Raw genomic sequence first — 14,822 nt, 5'->3', positions numbered from 1 at the left:
TAGTATGACTTAGGTGTATTAATGGAAAAAACTTTCTCGTTTTCATATTGACATCTGAAAGGGATCACCACAACTGTGAAATAAATGGGGCATGGGGGGAAAAAAAAGGAAATATAGGACAAAAAGGTTTTATCTTTCTTTAAAAAAGGTGGCCCAAATAGTAGATAGTACTAAGGACAGAAAAGATTTTATTCAGTGTCCCTCAGGTCTGTCTTCATCCCAAGTCCATTAGTTCTCCAATTATTAAGACTATTGAGCAAATCAAAAGGAAAATTTGGGTGTGTTTTGAGAAAGTAAAATATTTGTGCTTGAAGGCACATTACTTTGATTCTAAGAAAATAAAAAAAGGAAAAAAAATAAAAGCAAACAACTTTGTGTGACTCCCATTAGTTCAGAAAATGCCTGTTTTCTGTTAGCTCTGAAGAGTAAAACTTTCAGTCTGAACTTGAATAACGTGTTACTTGAATATTGCTTTGATGACTGATTTATTTTTTTTTTTAAACTTGTGGAAAAGTCAAGGAAACAGAACTGAATTTGTAATTTGGATGAGTTCTACTATCTGATCCAGTGCTGGTGCAGAGGGATATAGCTGCACATCACAGCTACCATGGTAACAGACCCATTGAAAGCAAATTTTTGTTAAGATCTGGTGTAGATGTTATGCAAACACATATACAGTTGATTTAAAAATTAAAAAAAGGTAAAAATTCATCGAGAGACACAGAAACTGTTGAATATAATTAGAATGTTAATTTTATTCCTGCTTCTCTTCGGTGTAATGTAGAACTGTCTGATATCTGGTGGGACTAAAAAGGGTTTGACTCTCCCTCAACTAGATAGTGTTCTGCAGTTGGGAAATAAAAGTGGTACCACAAGCAATGATGAAGGGAAGGAATTGCATTAATTAATTGCTAAGCAAGGCACAGGTGAGCCCTAGTCCAGAGGACTAGGCTTCTGGGGAGGCAGGCAGCTGCACAGTTCATAGGTGATGTTCTTCTCTAGAATTCATTGGAATAAAACAAGGTCTAGAGAAGAGTTCCCAAACTACTCTGGTCCTCAGTGATGAGCCCAAGAAAATGTTATGCTGCCCTTGACCTCATGTAGAGCAGTGTCTTGCAGTGATTTAAAACAACAACAACAACAAAGGCTTATGTGGCCATTTATGTGAATCTGTGAATAACTTGCAGGCTTATTTCTGAAGCTCCTGGCAGAGCAGCCTGGGAGCTGTGGGGACTACACCCCACTTTCTCTTTCTCTTCCCTAAGAGGGTAGTGGCAGCTCTTGCCTTGGCTGCGCTCAGCCTGACACCCTACAGAAAGAGTGCTCTGTGTGCCTTCTCTCTGTGGCGGGGGATAAAAATTAAGCTTGGGAAAGCGGGATACTTCAGACCATGCATTTTGAAAGTTCTCCTCTGCAAGAAAGGATTGGTGTGGCAGGATTGGTGAAAACCTGACTCTTCTGTGTCTGCTCACTGCATGCCAAGATAAGATATAGTGAAGTGGCACAGCCTATTTAAAAATATTTTTCATAGTTAGAGAAAAACACAGGTATGAAAGAAGGAAAGACAGGCTGTGATGTGGCCTGGTTGTGCTCTTGTAGCACCCATTTAAATTTCCATTTATATTTTCGTAATACACTCATCTCCTTTTTGCCTCAGAGCTATTTTAATTGAATTTGCATGTTCTGCCTGCCATTTAACTGTGAGCTGCTCTGACTAAAACCAGTTTCAATGCAATAAAAAACCAAGATGTTTCACTAAATTTCCGGTATTAAAAGCAGCTGACCTTCATATGCTGCAGGGGGAGTGGGAAGGTCTAGTGGGTCTAATGCTGAGAGACGCACAAAAAATCAACTGTGCACATAACTTGGATGAGAAATTATTGTAATTGCACTAACTACCCGTATTATGTGCAAGCGTGTGTGTGTAATTTTCAAATATTGTCTTCATTTGAATTAAATTATCAAATAGGCTGTAATATTAGGCTAGAATACTTTTGGGATGAGTATGTATTTTGTAATAGTTCATTACTAGGCATAATGTAGCTGTTTCTCTTGAATGTACTTTTTTCCATTTATTTGTAAAAAAGAAAAAAGAGGTATTTTTAAAAATTCTCCAATTAATATAGCATTACTACTGGGTAAAACACAAATAAAGGGATAGAGTCAGATCTAAGTTCTCCACAGTACATATGTATACAGCTGTACAGCTGTTAAAATTGTCTGTGTCTAATTTGTAAAACAGAGCAGTCAGACAATGCACTGTTTCTCTTCGACACTGTATTTCTGTTGGATTTGTTGGACTTGACCACCAGGAATATCAGACCACACAGGGCAGGGACACCCTTGCATCATTAAACTGATGAGTTTTCCCATCCTTTTCTATGGTCCAGGACTTCACTCACTGAACTGCTGAGATCAGACCTCTCTGCAGGGAGGAGTATCACCTTTGCTTATGCAAAGCTACTGTATAAAGTTGTATAGATATAATTGATTTTATTTTTTTTTTCCACCTCTGCTGTATTTCCTGGGATAGTATGTTTAAGGCTCTTGTTGAGTGAGTGATAAGATTTTCAAACAGAGGTTTAGAAAGTCTCTGTTGTTTCTCAGTGCTTTGGTTGGAAAAGAATGTGTTGAGATAAGGCCTTTCAGTGCCACCAATGGGTAGCCTATGTGCAAACAGACAGAGAGGCTGCTTATTTGTGTGTTTTGTAATGCTGCTTTAATTCTTAGTCTTATAAGCAACACAACTGTTCAGGCAGAGAAGCGGTCTTGTGAAATCTGATATAATTATCAGCTGCTGCCAGAGAGCAGAATATGCATTAGAAAATCATATGGAGGAGGCAGTGCTGCTTCTGCCTGCTCCCTCCTTTCCTCTTGCCAACGTGCTCAGAATCAGTGCAGGTTTCAAATTGGATTTGAAACCTGTTCGTTTAACCTAAAACTGCCAGATCCACCACTAAAACATGTCCATAAGCGACATATCTACATGTTTTTTGAACACTTCCATAGATGGTGATCTCATAACTTCCCTGGGCAGCCTGTTCTAATGCTTATCAACATTTCAGTGAAGAAATTTTTCCTAATATCCCACTATTACTTATAATAACTTGAGGATAGCACCTCCTAAAATCACTTAGTAGAAAACATAATACATATTAAAGTAGATGGATGCATTCCCAATGTAATAATGAACACTTGGACAAAATGCCTTGATTGTTTTTCTAATTCTCATGCACCTGATTAGTTTGATTTTGTTTTATGCTAAAAAGTAAACTTTATGAAGTTTACTTTATGAAGTACAATGAAGACTACAAAAAGTAAAGGAAATTGTAGTCTACAGAGGTGTAAGAACCCTGGAAAAGAACAGTTCCAAATACTGGCTGTCTTCTGGGGAGTCTGAGTTATACAATGCTATTATTAACTAAAAAATTTTTCCAACTTATTTTTGTTGTGATTTAAAAATGTCACGTCTCAGCATGATTCATACCACCTCTCCTTTCTATGTTTGTTTTCTCATTCCAGTAGCAGACTGTTACAACACTCAGCTTCCCTTCCACAAGTTACTTTACTGCTCTTTGGAACCATAAGGCTTAAGCAAAATGGAGATGTATAGATGTGGGTGGGAGGAAGAAGGGGGAATTGAAACTCTCAAAGAGACTTGGTATTTTTTATTTCCCTAAATATATGTATATGAAGAGAACCTGGTATAGAAACAAGTATAAGAACATCAGAAATTTGGGAGAGAAAATATACAATACAGTTGAAAATTATATAACTGCTACGTTGCAATGCTTTCAAAATGCTTTCTCTGGTAAGAATTTCAGCTGGTTTTAGTCTGAAAGTATTTGCAGCTCATCTATTCCACAGAACTTATATTTTTCAAGACAGATTCATTATTGATCCTTCATAATGAACCAGGCTGATAACATCCCAGTACTTAAAATATAGTCTTCCAGCGATGTGATCCTGGTATCCTCTGAAGTCATGCTCCGGCATGTATTTGCTCAGGACACTGGCTGTGTTTGTCATCTGTCCAGCCCCCTTGCTCTTGAGTGTGGTGGTTGCAGAGCTGAGTTCCCACTACAAGTCTCAGCTTGTTGGCCCGGAAGATGGAGATGTTCCCTGGGCTTGTCCAGGTTCAACGTTGGCTGCGTGGTTACAAGTAGCTGTTGTTTCTCTCTTATGCTCCACTTCCAGTGTGTCATCTCTGTGCACACAGTGTACAGTTGTTCCACATATGTAAAGCTCTGGCTTATTTGGGAATGCCTAAGTATAGCTATCACTACTTTCTGTGGGCTAAGGAAATTGACCCAAAATATTCCTTAGATTTAACTTAGTCAGTTGACGCTTGGTAAACAACTGCAGTAGATTTTTTAAAAGTGTCTTTAGTTTTCATCACTTTATTCTTTTGTAAATAAGTAAAAATAACTGAAATTTTCCTTACACAATGCAAGTATTTTATAGGTTTCAGGCACTAAAAGAGGTAATAGGAAGTAGTTAAAAGCAGTTGCTGTACTCCTGGTACAGAAGCTGAGGGTATTAAGGACTTAAAAGATAAGAAAGTAAGATGTAACATGCTACATAATCTTACCATAATAACTCAGTTTGCATGTATATAATGCATGGTAACTGCTGTTTTATGGCAAATTTTGCAGATGCTGTAATTGCCTGGTGGACGTTGCTCTGCTACATTCATTGACTGATGAATTCTATACAAACTTTAGACACACCACATAATGGGATGTCTGGGAAGTTGTAAAGTGAAAATTTTATTTGATTAGCCTAAATAAAATTGATAAATAAGAGGGGACATAATTTTAGCTTTAGAGAGGCTTTGAAGAAGGTAACTGAATAAAATATCCATATTGATGATGCAGCGTTTGCAAGAGACCTTATAATTCACGCACATTTCAAGATCACAGTCAGTTACAGAAAAACAAAATTTCACTTTGCTTTACTTTGTACGTTAGCCATTGAGGAGCTTACAAAAGTCCTTACTTCAATCATCATAGTGGACATACATTAGAGTATTTGATTTCATGGGTGTTGTGGAGTATAGAAAATTTATTTCTCTCAAAGGCTAGACTTTTTGTCATATAATTCCAAGAAATTTTCATTAAAAGTTGGTGTTTAAAATTATTATTGGTGTTGTTATTATGATGATCATAATGATTTGCTGCTCATTAAAAATTGGATGAAGGAAAACAAACCCAAAACCTGGCACTTAGGAATTTACTGATGACATGAGAACACTTTTTGTTTGAAGCTCATTTCAAACAAAATTTTTCATTTTCAAAAAAAAGATTTTGCTCTCTGAAGGGTGTTGGTACTCTTGCAACCCAAGAAATGTGTCACCACAATCGTGGTGGAAACTCAAGGCTGAGTTCTCCAAGAATAAACCACTCTAACTCCTGCCTTTTCGCTTGGGTGGAACATGAGAACAAGAGCTCACATTTCATCATTCATCAGTATAATCACTTTCAGGTTCCTTCAAAGAGTGGCAGAATCCCCCAGAAAAGAAAATAGAGCAGGACTTTGTATGCCTAATGCAAAGCAGAGGGTGGGTGGTGCAGGGAAAGACATGGAGCCTCTACACCACAAGACAATACTTCAGCGTCTTTGACGCTGCACATTCAAATCCGCCCTGGGTAGTGGTGTGACAAATAAAGAGGTGTGGTGGTGGTGTAGCCATGGTGGTCTAGGAGAGTCTAGAGGCAAACCTTATCTCTCCAAGGGACATGTTTTGCTTTGGCAGGAGCTCAGCTGTTAAATGCCCTGTGTGACCATAGCAGACAGGTAGCCCGTTTGATTAATCAGGGCATGTGTTGTGATAGACAATCAGCATGTGCAGTGCTGCCTGTCAGCACCCATAGAGCTACTGCATATGCTCTTTCCTGCCTTGCAGAAATATCTAAAGGTATCTATTGAGAGCACTGGGCTTGGTGGGGTAAGGATGGAGTGTAGAGAACAAGGAGCAGCAATAAAACCCTGTGAATACAACCTTTCTCATACTTAATTTTCCTCTTCCCAATTTTTCTTCCCAAAATGTGAAAGTAGGAGAGCAACTCATTGAAGTCATCTGAATCTTCTGAAGGCTGTTTTATGATTTCATTTATCTGGCTTGCTTGCGTTTCTTTGTAACTTCTTTCTTCTGCCAAAAATAACTTTTAGGCTATAGATTAGCTGCTCTATAAATGCTGTATAAATAGCAGTGAAATGGCCCAAACCTCCAGAAATGGATTCAGCAACAAAGTCAGAATTGGAGGGGTTTGGGATGTTTTATTCCAAACTAATTGAATTACAGAATTTTCTTGCAATTGCAAAGGAAACAACTGTGTGCTGCATATTGTGTAAATGTAATGTTTTATATCAATGCCACCATGTTTTTCCTTTGAGAAAATATTTGTAGCACTCACTATTTTTCCAATTATAGGTCTTGTCATGTAAAAGCAATGTCTTAAACTGAAAAGACTCCTTTTCTGGCCTTATTGCCCTTGCCTGGCACCTCAAGCATCAGCAAAATTCCAAATAGCATGAAGTCTGGTTACTTTTGTTAATAGGTGCAATGGCTATTGCAGATTTTTCCTAAGCAGATGGCTTGAGATACCAAAGTGCAAACTGATGCTCTCAGTCACCATGGTCTCATCAGAGTTGAGCTGGCAAGTTGGGAGACTGAGGATCAGACCTGTTTTTAAGCCCTGACACTGTTGGCATGATTTTATCTTGTTGCAGAGATTCCAGTCCCACTTTTTCTGTTTGTTACTTTGTTTTGAGAGAGGAGCTAGGATTAAAACTGTAGTAAGTGGTACTTGGGTACCACTTGGGTACTTGGGTGCTCTGATTGATGTGTTAAAATGAACCTTGGAAATAACTTGCCTGAAGCTTGAGCAAAATGAGTTCAAATATGGGGAAGAATGCAGCCTGGATTTATTTAGTTCACAGACTTTTTGTAAATACATTATTTTAATGATTCTTTTGAAACCAACGACATGTGCTTCCCTTTAGCTGTCTCCAGTGGTGCTGTGTCAACCCCAGGGACACCAAGTGGATATTTGCCTGTTCCTGGAGTTGAGTAAGGAATGGAAAGGCAGTATGTGCTTTGTCTGTTGCTGCCCAGGAAATAAATTTCTCAACCTGAATATTTGTTTAGATTTTAGTTTCAACATTAGAAACTTTAGCACACAATTTTTTTCTTTTTTTTTTTTTTTGGAGGTGATGACAGGAGTTGCTACATTTATTTTATTGTGCACTCAAAAATTTTCTGGAGAGTGGCAGAGATCTCTTCTTTTAAATGCAGGGTCCTTATGAAAGCTTGCATGTTCGTATCAGCCTTTTTCCAAGTAACTTTTCCAAAGCAGTCGAGTTGGCCTGATGCTTAAGGCATCGAGGGTGTTGCTTGGCAACTTTGGGCTGTGGGTGCGTTTCTCTGGGAGCAGCTGGACAGATGTTTGCACACAGACTGACTGGGAGCAGTGTCTGGTGGTGACTGAGCAAACCTGGTCTTAAAATTATTGTTTCAGGGGATGTGGGATAAATTAAACATTTACATTGTGAGAAGCTGTTCAAGATACTCATTATTTGCAAAGTTGAAAAAGCTTTTCAAAAGGGTGAGAGGCTTGAGATGCTTTTCTTGGGTGTTTTTCAGTGCCTAGGGGACAAATACATACCATTTGTCATTTGGGTGAGTGAAACTTGTTTAGTTTAAAGCTGTGAGTTGAAGATGATGGTTTGTTTTGCTGTTGTTTGATCTCCCCCTTCATCCTCCCCCCCCATCCCCCCGTTTGAATGTAACAATATCATTTACATGCTATTAAGAGGATTTACCCTTCAGAGATACAAACCCAGATCTCCCAGGCTTGTTTCTCAGGTCTGTGTCCAGTTGGCACTTGGTTTCATTTCAGTTAGAAAGAAACCAATAGAATGTGCTACTTTCTATCCCACAATACAATTTACTGGGTGCACACAGGGCACCTAACTTTAAGGTATGCCACTGTATTTGCCAAGGGCAAAACACAGAAAACCTGGATCTGATTTTTCTCTGTGAATACTGACAGTGAGAGTGAGTAGCAAGGGGAGTAAGCTGTTGAAGCAGAAGGAAGGGATGGGTTTCTCCTCGCTACTTTCAATTTTACTGGCAGCGTCCCATCAATTGAATGTGAGACTTAAACTGTAATATGAATTAAAGCATGTTTTAGTGCATTTTGAAAGCGTCTGAGCAGCTATAAACATCAGGTGGAGGAGCTCTTGGTTGTGTGCAGAGGCTGTCTGTTAGCTGGAGGTAGGCTGGCCCCCAGGAGCCCTTCTCAGGTGGGAATTGAAGGTTAGTATCATTTTGAGCAGTTACTCACATAAATAAAGGCTGTTGGCCAACACCACCATCTGATGCCAGCACAGGCTGGCATAGGCCCCAAAAGAGGCAGCAGTGTGACGTTGCCATCATCCCCACTGCTCATGTCATACCACACTACCCACTCCTCAGTCTCATATTGATGAGATCTCACAGGGAACTGTGGTGAGGAATTGATCAGATTTCTTACCTCTCCTCCCTTTTTAGCTTTAACATGAGAGGGTTTGCCTATTTCTTCCCATGGCTTTAATGAATACTTGTAGTGGCTTAGTGAAAGGGGCAGGACGGAGGTGGGAAGGAGCAGCTGGGAAATCAGGGGAATGATGGAGACTTTTCTGCTGTTGGTATTGCAGATGTTTAACTGACTGGGAGAATGTGGCAGACTGGGCCAGGGACAGGCTGTGGGGAGCAAGGCGACATCTGGCTGGGTGGGCCCTGAGCCACCGGGCACAGCCCCAGGTCCTTCCTTTGTGAAGAGCAGCCACTTCCGCAGTAAAGTTTTGTGCAAGGAAAGAAGTAAGAGCAAGATGAGGTGGCATACTGGGAACAACTGTGGACTTTTCTAACTAGAGACAGAGAAATTGCACTGTATATATTGGGGTTTTGCTTTCTTGTTGTTTCCTTCAGTAAGTATATTTGGTAGATTAAAAACATCAGCCCTTTCCCTTTCTGTGAGTTTACTTATTGACAAACATTGGGTCTGGGTTTTCTAGTTTTATGTAACTTTGACAGAATAAAAATGGAGAGGTATAGTTTGACAGGAAAGATAGGCAAGGAACCTAAAGTTCTTGTTTAGACATACCAGGTCAGAAATATTTTAATTCTAAGGAATCCTTGAGCCTAAAGTAATCCTTATACTACTAAAGAAAGGAATCTGTGACATCTTAGCATTTAAGACAATACAGATAAAGGATAATTGTGTTCACATTTGAGCAGGACTTCTTACCTCTTCTCAATAACATTTTAATATGATGATAAGCATAAATATTCATTGTTCTTTAAATAAGAACCTATAGTGCTTCCCTTAATTGCTATTAACCTTTGTTAAGATGGGAGTTGAACTGTGTTGGGTGCTATGCAAACACTCATTAAAGTTCTTTCCCTCCCTGGTAAATCTTGCAGCTAATGAAGACAAATTATATAAAAGCAGCTGGTTAATATGCCTATTAACCTGGCCACCGAGAGTTGTTTTATTAGAGGTGTCATGAGGAAGAGGTATCTTAAAATGAGATTGTAGAAGGCAGTTATGACTCAGGGTGACATTTCTATTTCTCGTAGTACTTCATAAATATGAGTATTGATTCTCCTTTGTCTCAGTGAGACTTGAACTTATACTCAAGGTAAACTCCTGCTTAAATCCTTCTCTGAATTAGATGAAAAGAAGACACAGGAGAGCTAAAAGCAGTTTTGTTACTAAAATGCAGGACTGGGTTTAATGGTATGGAAAAGGAAGAAGGAAGGCTTTCCTATTTCACACCCCAAAAGTAGAGCAAAACAACGTGCACTGTGGGCATGAAAACAAAAAGCCAGAATTTCGTGAACTGAAATAGATGGATTCAACAGAAAGCAACACAGTAAAAGGCAAATGGTCTGTGTTGACCTCCATAGACATGGTTACCGTCTGGGAAGCTTGCAGTCTTAGAGTTGCAAATAGAAAATGAGCATTGTCTTTGCCTCCCTCATTGTTAGACTGTTCAGGAACCCTACTGAAATTCAAATAAATTTGTGATAACTGCATATTGCACGTCTTCTGTTTTGTGAGTTTCCTGTAGTCAGTGTATGTTAGATCAGAATACAGTTAAACCATAGCAATGATTATGCATAAACAAAATTAAAAAAAATAAGATCTTAACTGAGATTAAAAGCTTCAGTTTATTACTCTGTCTGAAAACTAACTTTTGTATGTTTTGGACATAGCCTCAGGTACATGCCAAAGCATCGTGTATCACCTAAAATGGGGCTACCTTTGGTTCACAATGGGGCTGGAGAACAGCAGGAGGTAATCACTCGATAATCCAGTTAATGCTCTCAGTCAGAAAGTAGCTACAGATATGAAAGTGGCAAAAGGCAGTGCTGAATTAATTGCAGTAAATGTTCTACAGGCAGGATTTCAGTTGCAGAAGCACTGAGGCCAAATTTGCTGATTGTTCCTTCAGTAGTATTAAAATGGGGTGGATTTGGCACTGAATGGCAGAGTGAGACTTACTTCAGACGGCACACCGAATAAATCTCTTCACTGAGGTTAATAAACCAGTGCCAAGAATAAATCTGACCTGCAGTGTCACTGAATTGTACTAAGGGATATCTCACCAGAAGGTTTACTACTTACATATTTGAAGGCAATGGTAATATTGGCCAATTAATGGGCATTATGTTTGCAGTGAGGGAAGACAGAAATAGAAGATCTGGTCTGATTTCTAAATCTTACCTTCATCTGCTCACAGTAATCACTCTTAATTATGAGAATTTTGTTTCATTGCCATGCAGAAAGTTAAGCTGCATGAGTCATGGGCAGAACAGTTTGCTTTTAATAAATGGAAGTGAATACGGTAATAATAAAAAAGAAATTGAAAAAAAAAAAATCAGTTCGACTCCAAACCCATCTGCCCGTCTAGACAGATATTGCCAAGCTCCTGTCTGCTAAGAAGTATCTTCTTAATAATGCTGTACTAATGCTACTACTTTTACAGTACTTTCCATTTTTCAGTGCTAATTCATCATTGGCTGGACTTGAGACAGTCTTTTGCCGAGTTTTGATAGCATTTTTGTGTCTTGCTTTTCTGTAATGTGCTGTTTTGAATGCCATGTCCAATCAATTAGGGAATCACAAGAATGTTTTAGGCATCAGTTCCCAGAGCTGGGCAATAATCCTTGTCCCCGTTCTTCCAGGGTTGCCTATTCATCTTTTCCTGGCAGAGACCGTGTGTCTCCCCATTCCCCTCTCCTATAAAAAAAGTCCTTGTAGTGGCCAAATGCTCTGCACAGGCCTGTTTTCCTTACGGCTCTCTGCCTCTGACTGGAACCCTGTGGGGAAGGGGGTGTGTGTGTGTGTTGGCACCTTCTCCTTCTCCACCTCTAATTTACCTGCTTCATGTCAGAGGCTGTCTGTGCTTTTATTCTTCCCTGGCTTTTTCTCCCTCCCTCCCTCCCTGCCTTTAAAGGGCTTTTCCAAGCAAGTTGCAAGTGTTCACCAAAAGGGAGAAACTGGAATAGCAGAAGTGATGGATGGATAGAGAACGGAAGGCAGAGCTTGCCACCTATTTTATCCATTTCCCCAGTTATGTGTTGATCTCCTGAGTGACTCTGACTAATGCTTGTACAGTTGGGTCCTGGTGTCTCGGTAGCTATATGCCTCCCTCCCCAAAGGATGGGATGCTGGGGACAGCCTGGCTTCCAGACCAGCACGGAAGCAATTTGGACATGCATCAACCGCCCTTGGTTGGGAGAAGGGACTACCTTGGGCTGCACCAAGTCTGATGTGAATAGAAATTCAAACAGAACCCTTTGCTCCTGACATTCAATTCTGAAACATCATCTCCAGAAAGATGAGAAAGCAGCAAAAATAAAATTATTGTCCCATAGCAAGGCAGGAGATCAGTCTCTTCTAGAGCTACCTGGACTTGTCATCTGGTCTTCCTTTTGTGTAAATACTTGGAATAACTCCAGTGAAGTGCAGGGGGATTATTCACGTTTCTCACCTGTGAGAGAAGAGTATAGATTCAGGCTTGCTATAAATTACTGAAAATACCTTTTTTTAAAAAGAGAAATAATATTAAAAGCTGTTGACTCATGGAAACCTAAACTTCCATGGAGTTCCCATCTGACAGAAGTCAAGGCAAATTGGACAACGAACCCACTTTGGAATTAGAAAGTAACATTTGAAGTTGAAAAAAAAATGTTAAAAATACTGTGAATGTTGAGAACTCTCAAACTTGAGCCCATATTGGTACCTCAGATGTACCAGCTACCTTTTATCCATAGCAAAGATTTCCTGCTTGTATGAGCAACCTGTTAATACCACTTTATATTTTGAAGTTAAATCAATGTGCTGAAAGCCTTCTAGATCCTCAGGTGAAAGATGACATTATATGTGCAGTATAACCACAAAAGAGATCACAGAGGACAGTGTAACTATGGGGCAAATCTACCTGCAAGTACTGCTTAAAGACAACAAGTGTGGCTGGGTAGCGCAAATGCTCCAGCAATGTATCTCCGCTTAAAAGTGATGTAATGGGCAGTGCAAGAGCTGCCAAAGGTTGAGCTGGTAAATTCTTCCTGTTTTTTTTCAGAAAGATTTCTAAAGTTTCCTAACTTCTTTTGAGACTCAATTTGACTCAGACCAACTCAGTCCTTCTTTTATTTTCTTCTTGTTTTTTGTTTTTGTTTTTTCAAATCAAAGCTTGTTAACTCTACTCTGTGTCTTTGCTGTCAAGTCCATTCCCTTGTGATTCGTGATGGCTTCCAGAGCTCCTGGTGGAGAAGAATGTGCAAGTCTTGTTATTTCAACTACATGACCAGAGTTGTGCCCTCTCTTAGTTGATGGCACACATTTTTCTTTTGAAGTCTCTTTCCCTTTTATGCATGTTATGGGTGTGCCAGATGTGTTAAGTGGCACTCCTGCATAGCAAGTGAAGAGTGGGGTATGTGTCTGGCTATGATTCTACACAAAATACAGAACAGCACAGTTTTGCAGACCTGAGAAATTGTGTGCTGCTGCTTACTACAAAAATCTCTTACTCTTCTTAAATCCCCCAGAGATGCTGCTAATTAAAGGAGATATTCATGCCCCCCTTACCTCTCCCAATTCATATCAGAGCCCTGAGTATAATTTGGATCTCATAAGTTTTGGGAGCTCTCAAAATGCCTTATTTAAAGGGCCTATATAAAGCCCATTTTATTCACTATGCTGTACCAGGACTGAAGGTGCAGCATGAGAACGTGTCGATCTGTCGCTCTTCTGTAGCCAAGCCATCACTGCCCTTCCTGTGACCAATTCCTCCTCTGGAAAAGAGCAACTTCAGCTGCTTCTGGTCCCCCAAAGAAGCAAACAAGTAGTTCCTCTGGGTGCCAAGGTGCATCAGTCTCAAACCCAACTGTGTAGTAAGTGGAGAGCTCAGTTATGAGCTCTAAGAGAAGCTACATAGTTACCAAAGTGGTGCAAGTAGGATTAATCCGCTCCCAAACTGCTTCTATACCCACTAGAAATTTTTGATACTTTTTGACATGTGGCAATGCTGTGGTCTGTACTGGAGTGAGAACTCCGAAGTCATATTCAGTTTTACAGTTTCCTTTTTAGATTGGTAGCCGATATGTAGCAGGACCGACATTTTATTTTTTTCTGTTTTGGCGATGTTGTTAGGGAAATTTTAAGATTTTAAGAGTGTGGGGTTTGTCACTGGAAATTAAAATTGAAAAAGCTCGTAACTTCTCGCCCCATCAAAACCCCTCTAGTGTAATTGAAAGCTAGACCTTGCCAGCACACAGCTTGCTGCTTTTAAATTGACGAGGAGCCTCTCCATCGCGGGCGTTTGGCTGCAACTGCAGCAGCTAAACTCATCTCTCTAAATAGACGGATTCATTTAGCTGAGCCAAAAAACGGCCGGATTCCTCCGGACGCAGGTGGGGATCCCTGTGCCGGGCGGGAGGGGTGCGGGGGTAGGTTCCCTGCAGTGTGCCTGGGGAGCAGCCCTTGGCGGGCAGGCGGGGGGCCTGGCTCCACAGACCTGCCGGCATCCAGCTTTTACCGTTCTCCGCGGCGTACGCTTTTTTGCCCTTTTTTTTTTTTTTTTTTTTTCTCTTCCCTCCTTTCCTTTTTCCCTCCCTCTCTCCGGAGAAGCCTCGGCAGCCCTGATTTGCTGGGGAGCGGCGGAGGCTCGCTCTGGGCAGAGCCGGGCTGCGCTGCCGCTGCTGACGCGTGGCCGCCGCCGCGCCGGGAGCTGCCCCGCGCCCCGTCCCCTCCGCTCCGCGCCGCCGACGAGGGACCTCCGCGCCGCTCCGGCATCGCTGCCTGCGGCGCCCGCCCCGCCACGGGAAGCAGAGGGTATGCCCGGGGGGGGCGGGAGCAGAATGCATCCCCCCCCCCCTCCTTTTAAATATATACGTATTTATTTATATATATGTGTGTGTGCATATATACACTATATGTATATATACACATCATTCTTAGGAGCCATTTTTAAGTTGGGGGGCGGTGTGTGCGCTCGGCCGGGCTGCCCGGGGGGCGCCGGGGGTAGGCAGTGAGCAGTGCCCCCCGCAGAGCGGGGAGGGCGACGGGGGCTCCGCGGGGACACACAGACTGGGCTGCTCCCGCCGCAGCTCTGCCAGGGTCTGGGGGGTGGGGGGAAGCGTTTTGCAATTCTAAATTTTTTTAGGGCGATACGCATTTCTGTGGGAAACTTCTGTAGGCGGCAGAGGCGCGGAAGAGTGGGGGGGTGTCTGGCGTGGTAGGGCGCACTCCGAGCCCCCCCCCCCCCCC

The 14,822-nt window shown here is 41.3% G+C and overlaps 1 protein-coding gene across 28 annotated transcripts in view; it reads left to right on the top strand.

The window, feature by feature from the left end:
* Nucleotides 1-14,822, top strand: part of EPB41L3 (erythrocyte membrane protein band 4.1 like 3) — a 138,714-nt gene that overhangs the window by 28,290 nt on the left and 95,602 nt on the right. For 26 of the 28 annotated variants that reach the window (XM_027650807.1, XM_027650805.1, XM_027650803.1 and 23 more), the window contains exon 1: nt 14,293-14,387. The exons of 1 other annotated variant lie outside the window; for it this stretch is intronic. The gene's annotated coding sequence lies outside the window, so the exon portion shown is untranslated. Of the gene's footprint in view, nt 1-13,847; nt 13,967-14,292; nt 14,388-14,822 lie in introns of those variants that run through there. One more of the 28 variants, XM_027650782.1, reaches the window with a different exon arrangement.

The sequence above is a fragment of the Corapipo altera genome, unplaced genomic scaffold, assembly GCF_003945725.1.
Source record: "Corapipo altera isolate COAL_440 unplaced genomic scaffold, ASM394572v1 24, whole genome shotgun sequence".
In the NCBI taxonomy this organism is placed as follows: Eukaryota; Metazoa; Chordata; class Aves; order Passeriformes; family Pipridae; genus Corapipo; species Corapipo altera.
This window is presented reverse-complemented; position numbering and strand designations above follow the sequence as displayed.